This window comes from Mixophyes fleayi, chromosome 1 (assembly GCF_038048845.1).
Source record: "Mixophyes fleayi isolate aMixFle1 chromosome 1, aMixFle1.hap1, whole genome shotgun sequence".
In the NCBI taxonomy this organism is placed as follows: Eukaryota; Metazoa; Chordata; class Amphibia; order Anura; family Limnodynastidae; genus Mixophyes; species Mixophyes fleayi.
The window spans coordinates 452,185,129-452,194,665 of record NC_134402.1 but is presented as its reverse complement, the minus strand read 5'-3'; the positions used below and the strand labels follow the sequence as shown (position 1 = coordinate 452,194,665).

The 9,537-nt window shown below is 39.1% G+C and overlaps 2 protein-coding genes across 2 annotated transcripts in view; both read right to left on the bottom strand.

Moving 5' to 3' along the window:
• Nucleotides 1-9,537, bottom strand: part of TPGS2 (tubulin polyglutamylase complex subunit 2) — a 1,173,328-nt gene that overhangs the window by 655,601 nt on the left and 508,190 nt on the right. The gene's annotated exons all lie outside the window — the stretch shown is intronic.
• CELF4 (CUGBP Elav-like family member 4) overlaps nt 1-9,537 on the bottom strand; it is an 814,373-nt gene that overhangs the window by 401,726 nt on the left and 403,110 nt on the right.

Here is a 9,537-nt window from a genome sequence, read left to right as displayed (position 1 = left end):
GCAAAGCAGGAGTAACTTTGCACCTTGACAAAACCATGTTGCATTGGAGGGGGAGGTAAATTTAAAATGCGGGGACAGGTTTATAGTTGGGGTAGGACATGTCTTAGATGATCAACTTTAAATTTCAATGTAAAAATAAAGCTATCAATTATTTGTGTGCTACATGAAAAAGCAGCCAGTATTTAACTTATGTGCAAAACAATAAACTAATTTGTACCCCTTGCATTGTAACATGGTTTGTCCAAGTGAAAATGTACTCCTTAACGCAAAGTGGTCCACTTACATCCTGGCCAGATTTTAGGGGGGGGGTTAAGGTCCCATTTCTGTACATTGGGCAGAATTTTGATCCAGGGAACCTGTTTTGAGCCTTCCACTGGATGGATTTGGACGAAAACTTCACAGAGGGGTGGCAATTGGTTTGGGATGCCTAATGGAGTGGTTGGGGTCCCGGACAGACCTCCCGTTGGTGTACACTGGGCAGAACTTTGACTCGAGGAGCCAGTCCTGAGCCTTCCACTGGGTGGATTTGGATAACATCTAAGCTGCTAATTATTTATAAAATGTTGACAGTTACATCCAACTCATTGAAAACTTAATAACTTGAAGATTTAAACCCGGGCAGCGCCGGGTACTTCAGCTAATTTATTATATAATAATGGGAGTTATTGCTCAACATCCAGCAGTAATAATATAATAATATGTTTCCTAAAACAAAGAAATGCCCATGATAAATAATGAGTAGCTCAAATAATTTAGTTGAGAAGCAAAATAATTTAAATATTGCAGAGTCCCTGTCATCCGGAGATTATAGATCCTGGGAAACGAATGGTAATTGCAGCAGAGTGTAAGTAGGAATCCCAGATCACTGCAGACTTATTGCTGAACATCCTAAATTATCCCTCTAATACCGGAGCTATACTGCCGTCATTTCCAGTTTAATCAAACAGTCCAACTAGTCTGCAGGTTTATGGCATTGAATATGCCACCCAGAATTAATGCACCTCGGGGGCGGGGGGGGGGGGTCTGTTAAATATGACGATATTGTAAAACTTGCTGGAGCTGCCTTAGAGTGAAAGTGTACGACATAGGTTTATGTTGTAGGGAAGATTGCAATCCAACAATACACTGATTTTAATTTAGTACTATTGTAGCAATAAAGACTCTTCCATTAAGATCTGCGTGAGTGGTACTTGTACTGTACTAACCTGATGTAAAGATGCGTCATATGCTCATGTGCACCGCTTGCATCCGTATTTAGAGTTGCACCTGTCTTGCACTCATGTGCTAAATACGGGACATTAATGTACAAATGCAGAGTTAGTTTATGCAGATGCAAGTTAAGCGCAAACCTTTCACATGCATCTTGCATCCTGAAATACATTATCTTCTCAGCTCAAATTCTGAACCTCAATTGAGTGCAAGTTTTGTAGTTGATGTCGGTAATTGTTGCATCTTTGCTCCAGATAAATAAGCTAGATTTATGGTTGCACGTTTCTTGAGATGCGTGCAAGTCACAATGCAGACGTGGAAACACAAGTGTGCAGACGCATCCTTGTTCATACGGAAACGGATCCTGTTTCACTCTACAATCGCTCCGCGGGGTGCTACGGTCTGTTATGTATGTCGCTCAAATGTATGTGATACAGGTTTAAATGTTTCCCCGACACGTCTGTGTAGGAAACATTTCTGCTAACGAGGAAATGTAATTACTGATCCAAGACAATGAGGCTCCTCTATGAACAGCAAACAAATCTGATCTCTTTATCAGCACAATTGCAAATTTTTGTCTGAATACCTCTTTCCAAGTTGTACGCCCGGTTCCCTTTGGAAGTGCCCCATTGAAATGGTGGAAACAATGACACGTCAATTCCAAGTCAAAGTACAAGACAGAAGAGCTCTCTGTTCATCATCATCATCACCATTTATTTATATAGCGCCACTAATTCTGCAGCGCTGTACAGAGAACTCACTCACATCAGTCCCTGCCCCATTGGGGCTTACAGTCTAAATTCCCTAACACACACACACACACAGACAGACAGACAGACAGACTAGGGTCAATGTGTTAGCAGCCAATTAGCCTACCAGCATGTTTTTGGAGTGTGGGAGGAAACCAGAGCACCCAGAAGAAACCCACACAAACTCCTCACAGATAAGGCCATGGTCGGGAATCAAACTCATGACCCCAGTGCTGTGAGGCAGAAGTGTTAACCACTGAGCCACCGTGCTACCATGTATCCAAATATTTGAGCATTTTGAGACATATTTACAAATCACTTTGGATGAATTGAGAATAGTAATCTGAACTCCTGAACACAGATATTATAAATCTGCACAGACACAAAGATGAATAAAATAATGAGGACTCATTACTGTTATATCCCTGTAAAGCTAGGTCTGATCAGACAACATAAATAACATTTCAATGTTGATGTTGTTCTATGGCAATACGTAAAGACCTGCTAGTACCATCGTGGATAAAGTAGCTGCTCGTATGACTTCCGCATTGAGTACAATTCACCAGCTTAAACGTGTTCTCTCCATGAGCCTCTATGGGAAAAGCCATTTTTAATTAAAAATTAATATGACTTTTGTTAAGAACAATTCCCTGCAGAAAAGTCACCACTCACAATAACTCGTTCCAGTAGTTAGTTAACAATCTGGCCCCTAAGTCGCTACGATTATTATATTTCTAGCTATATTAAGGCTGAAGTTCTTTGTATACCGAGTCTTTAATTAGGCAATAACAAACGAGGATTACCCATGGTGCACTGGGGCTGTCCTCTTATCAAATCGGACTACAATGAGCAGAACTCTGAGCCTGGTTCTCTATTAAAGCAGCAAACTTACAGTTGGCCGTACATCAAAATAAAAATAAATAAACACACAAAGTTGTATCCATGACTTCTGCCAAAATATAACTAAATTTCCCCCTGTGGGCTTGGAAAGCTAATCAAAGAACCTCTGAAAAACAAACAAACAATCAAACAATACATCCTGAGCGATACTGTATCTCTTTTATTAAATAAATAATTAATTTACTAACATAGGGCAGATCAGACATTGGCTTTTATTACAGTAAGGTGGAATAGAGAGATCAAACCTAATGTCTAATTCATTGCTATTACTGTACCATTTGCACTTTTCTTAGTAAATGATACCCAACATCTGAATATTTATGTAACGTGTAACTATTACTATACATGTAGCTATACGGCTTCTCCCTCTTATTAATGTTACTGCATGGTTAGTAAGATGTAAACATTCTTATTAATGTTTCTTTTGTCTTGTGGTCAAAACACAACATTTACACATAACCGATTCGCTGCAGGACTAAGAGTGAAGAGCTGTACAGAGTGTTGCAACAAAAGGTGTCCACAAATGTTGAGGTTTGTATGACCGGTAACACAGAATTGGTCACAAATTGCCTCTTGTAAGGGCACCACTGATCCAGACCTACATCTGGTGGGGAACGGAACGGATAGTAGACACAATTGGACAATAACAGCAACTGACTATCGTCCATCAGATCTGGACATTAATGCCCCATTCACACTGCCTAAAAAACCCCGATTCTTGCAGGGGTGAGCTCTGAAGACCCAGGTCGGGTTTAAGTGTGAAAGGAGGTCAGTGCAAAATCCCGGGTCTGATGACCCGGGAATTAGACCTGGGACTTTTGCAGAGTTATTCCTGCGTCAGTCCCAGGTCGTCTGCAGAGTGAATGTTGCGTCCTGGGTTTTTCAAGCCGGGATTCACCGAACACCATTGAAAAGGTAAAAAAAAAAAATAATAATAATAGTCATCACATGAGGAGCCAATCAGAGCTCCTCTTGTGATGTTGCCAGGGAGACCCGGGCACACCCATGTTCAGTGTGAACACGGTCTACCCAGGAATTGACCGGGTCCAAGGAGCAGTGTGTACGGGGTCCTGAGCTCTGTGACCCAGCAAAAACTCAGCTTGAAAAACCTGGGAGATTGCAGGGGCGGCAATGTGAGAGTGGTATTAGCTGAAATCTCCAGCTAACAAGTAGAAATAACTTTAATATACACATATTAGTTCCACCAAAAGGCAGGGGAAAATGTAATCATTTGCAAATCATCAACATATCAATTTGGAACATGAATTAAAAACTGCGTGAAGTTATCTAGTAACTAAAAGAAAATAAAACAACTATTGAAGGATTAAAAAAGCCACATCAAAAAGATTGTTGCCCTGTGAAACCATCATTTAAATTGGAAAACATACGACGTCACCATACAGCATCTCTGTGTTCTAATTAATACCTGATGGTGTGAGATATTCTGTCCATAGGGTTATTTATCTGTGTATTAATATATATGAGCAGTAGCTTCTAGTATATAAATGTCTGTAAAGAATAGTGATTATAGCAAAGAGCAAATATATATCTACATATAGAGTGTAAAAAACAACCTTCACTGCAGCTCAATTCATTAAATTCATCTTGTTAAGAAATAACAGGTTAATTATCCCCTGTCCTCTGTGTCCTGGGTTATAATATAATGTATAATGATATAAACTGGTGAATCTGTATTACCAGGACTGAACAGGTTAATCACCCCCTGTTACCTTTGAGCTGGGTTATAATGTAATGTATATTAATATAACCTGCTAAATCTGTCTTACCAGGTCTGAACAGGTTAATCACCCCCTGTCATCTGTGTACTAGGTTATAATGTAATGTATATTAATATAACCTGCTAAATCTGTATTACCAGGACTGAACAGGTTAATCACCCCCTGTCATCTGTGTACTAGGTTATAATGTAATGTATATTAATATAACCTGCTAAATCTGTCTTACCAGGACTGAACAGGTTAATCACCCCCTGTCATTTGTGTACTAGGTTATAATGTAATGTATATTAATATAACCTGCTAAATCTGTCTTACCAGGACTGAACAGGTTAATCTTCCCCTGTCATCTGTGTACTAGGTTATATTGTAATGTATATTAATATAACCTGATAAATCTGTCTTACCAGGACTGAACAGGTTAATCTTCCCCTGTCATCTGTGTACTAGGTTATAATGTAATGTATATTAATAAATCCTGATAAATCTGTCTTACCAGGACTGAACAGGTTAATCACCCCCTGACATCTGTGTACTAGGTTATAATGTAATGTATATTAATATAACCTGCTAAATATGCCTTACCAGGACTGAACAGGTTAATCACCCCCTGTCATCTGTGTGCTGGGTTATAATGTAATGTATATTAATATAACCTACTAAATCTGTCTTACCAGGACTGAACAGGTTAATCACCCCCTGTCATCTGTGTACTAGGTTATAATGTAATGTATATTAATATAACCTGCTAAATCTGTATTACCAGGACTGAACAGGTTAATCACCCCCTGTCATCTGTGTACTAGGTTATAATGTAATGTATATTAAAATAACCTACTAAATCTGTCTTACCAGGACTGAACAGGTTAATCACCCCCTGTCATCTGTGTACTAGGTTATAATGTAATGTATATTAATATAACCTGCTAAATCTGTATTACCAGGACTGAATAGGTTAATCACCCCCTGACATCTGTGTGCTGGGTTATAATGTAATGTATATTAATATAACCTGCTAAATCTGTCTTACCAGGACTGAACAGGTTAATCACCCCCTGTCCTCTGTGTACTAGGTTATAATGTAATGTATATTAATATTAGAGATGGGCGGGTCCGGTTCTCCGAGAACCGAACCCACCCGAACTTTGGGTATCCGAGTACCGAGCTGAGCAGCTCGGTACTCTCCCGCCAATTCCGAATCCAAATCGAGGCCGAACGTCATTGTGACGTCGTCGGATCTCGGGACTCGGTTCTCGCGATACTTCAACTTTATAAATACACGCCTCCACAGCAATCCATCGCCATTTGACAGAGGGAGAGAGCAGGGTGTAGTCATAGGCTAATTAGAGCAGGGACAGAGAAAGAATACAATATTGTTCTTGCAATTGCTCTAACCAAAATCGCTAGTGCAGAGAGGAGGATAGAGGTTTATTATTTTTTCTTCATATTTGGCACTCCCCAGCGCTTTTGGGTTGTCCCCCATAATTGTGCATTAATATTTCTGGCTGTCAAAAGTCATATCTGTCAGCAGTATCTACTCAATAAATGTTAGCACTCCTCAGTGTTTTTGGGGTGTCCTCTCTAATTGTGCATTAATATTTCTGGCTGTCAAAAGTCATATCTGTCAGCAGTATCTACTCAATAATTTTAAGCACTCCTCAGTGTTTTTGGGGTGTCCTCTCTAATTGTGCATTAATATTTCTGGCTGTCAAAAGTCATATCTGTCAGCAGTATCTACTCAATAATTTTAAGCACTCCTCAGTGTTTTTGGGGTGTCCTCTCTAATTGTGCATTAATATTTCTGGCTGTCAAAAGTCATATCTGTCAGCAGTATCTACTCAATAAATTTTAGCACTCCTCTGTGTTTTTGGGGTGTCCTCCCTAATTGTGCATTAATATTTCTGGCTGTCAAAAGTCATATCTGTCAGCAGTATCTACTCAATAATTTTAAGCACTCCTCAGTGTTTTTGGGGTGTCCTCTCTAATTGTGCATTAATATTTCTGGCTGTCAAAAGTCATATCTGTCAGCAGTATCTACTCAATAAATTTTAGCACTCCTCTGTGTTTTTGGGGTGTCCTCCCTAATTGTGCATTAATATTTCTGGCTGTCAAAAGTCATATCTGTCAGCAGTATCTACTCAATAAATGTTAGCACTCCTCAGTGTTTTTGGGGTGTCCTCTCTAATTGTGCATTAATATTTCTGGCTGTCAAAAGTCATATCTGTCAGCAGTATCTACTCAATAAATTTTAGCACTCCTCTGTGTTTTTGGGGTGTCCTCCCTAATTGTGCATTAATATTTCTGGCTGTCAAAAGTCATATCTGTCAGCAGTATCTACTCAATAATTTTAAGCACTCCTCAGTGTTTTTGGGGTGTCCTCTCTAATTGTGCATTAATATTTCTGGCTGTCAAAAGTCATATCTGTCAGCAGTATCTACTCAATAAATTTTAGCACTCCTCTGTGTTTTTGGGGTGTCCTCCCTAATTGTGCATTAATATTTCTGGCTGTCAAAAGTCATATCTGTCAGCAGTATCTACTCAATAAATGTTAGCACTCCTCAGTGTTTTTGGGGTGTCCTCTCTAATTGTGCATTAATATTTCTGGCTGTCAAAAGTCATATCTGTCAGCAGTATCTACTCAATAAATTTTAGCACTCCTCTGTGTTTTTGGGGTGTCCTCCCTAATTGTGCATTAATATTTCTGGCTGTCAAAAGTCATATCTGTCAGCAGTATCTACTCAATAATTTTAAGCACTCCTCAGTGTTTTTGGGGTGTCCTCTCTAATTGTGCATTAATATTTCTGGCTGTCAAAAGTCATATCTGTCAGCAGTATCTACTCAATAAATTTTAGCACTCCTCTGTGTTTTTGGGGTGTCCTCCCTAATTGTGCATTAATATTTCTGGCTGTCAAAAGTCATATCTGTCAGCAGTATCTACTCAATAAATGTTAGCACTCCTCAGTGTTTTTGGGGTGTCCTCTCTAATTGTGCATTAATATTTCTGGCTGTCAAAAGTCATATCTGTCAGCAGTATCTACGCAATGGATTCAAAGCAGTCCACATATGATCTAAATGAGCAACCAGGTTCTGTCACCAGTCCTGATGTTAGTGTTCCCAGTACGTCATCTGGCCAAGGCGATGTCAAACAACAGAGTGTTTTCAAATTAGTGCAAAAAACAAAAACCAAAAAAAAATTTACTGTATTGAAGCGAAAACGAAGTGTAACTGAGCAAAAGTTAAGTGACGATAAAAAAAAAATTGCAAGCATGCCATTCTACACACGCAGTGGCAAAGAGAGAATGAGGCCTTCACCTTTGGCTATTAGTGGCAGATCCCAAAAAGTTACCCAGCCTACAATTGGTGCACAACTACTGTTACGCGTCAAAGCTGAGCTGCAAGATACCAGTGAGGCATTACAGGAGAATATTTGCTCTGATTCACAAATGACAACAATCCCTGTGGAGAGTCCATCCAACAGTGGGATGTCTAATCGTGAGCATTCTGCTGATGTGTGCCTTAATAGCCCGAGTGTAGCCGGTGATACCCAAATTGAGGATGCCACTTTGGAATTAGAAGAGGATGAGGGGGAGATTTGTGTAGGCGACGAGGGCGCTAATGATGATGTTGATGATTATGATGCAGACAGATACCAAATTGCCTTTCTCAATTTCTATTTATATTCTAGATTATATAACGGCTGAATAGTTTTCTATTTTACTCCTAGTGGAGAGAGGATCTGATGCAGACAGATACCAAACTGCCTTTGTCCATTTCAATTTATATTGTACAGTATATAACGGCTGAATTTATTAGTATTTTATACAAATGGAGGGGGGCCTAGAGAGACAGAAACCAAACTGGCATTCTCCATGTCAATTAATATTGTACAGTCTATAACGGCTGGATTTTTTTGTATTTTATACAAGTGGAGGGGGGCCTAGAGAGACAGAAACCAAACTGTCTTTCTCCATGTCAATTAATATTGTACAGTCTATAATGGCTGAATTTTTTAGTATTTTATACAAGTGGAGGGGGGCCTAGAGAGACAGAAACCAAACTGGCTTTCTCCATGTCAATTAATATTGTACAGTCTATAATGGCTGAATTTTTTAGTATTTTATACAAGTGGAGGGGGGCCTAGAGAGACAGAAACCAAACTGTCTTTCTCCATGTCAATTAATATTGTACAGTCTATAATGGCTGAATTTTTTAGTATTTTATACAAGTGGAGGGGGGCCTAGAGAGACAGAAACCAAACTGGCTTTCTCCATGTCAATTAATATTGTACAGTCTATAATGGCTGAATTTTTTAGTATTTTATACAAGTGGAGGGGGGCCTAGAGAGACAGAAACCAAACTGGCTTTCTCCATGTCAATTAATATTGTACAGTCTATAATGGCTGAATTTTTTAGTATTTTATACAAGTGGAGGGGGGCCTAGAGAGACAGAAACCAAACTGGCTTTCTCCATGTCAATTAATATTGTACAGTCTATAATGGCTGAATTTTTGGGTATTTTATACAAGTGGAGGGGGGCCTTGAGAGACAGAAACCAAACTGGCTTTCTCCATGTCAATTAATATTGTACAGTCTATAATGGCTGAATTTTTTGGTATTTTATACAAGTGGAGGGGGGCCTTGAGAGACAGAAACCAAACTGGCTTTTTCCATTTCTTTACATATTTAACTATAAGTGTAGGGTGTAATATACATTCAAAGACGATGGCTGCATTGCCAATATGCATAGATGGAGAGGAAGACAATCTGTTTTGTGTGTAGAATAGGCCTACCAACGAAGAATTAAACTGTTTTTTGGGATGATTTATTACCTCAACAATTAGATTACTTGTCTCTAAAACAGTTGGAGCACTAAATTGGGTTAATTTAGGCCCAAAAACATGGATTTTCCCAAAAAATAGCAAAACAAAACCAAACAAAACCAA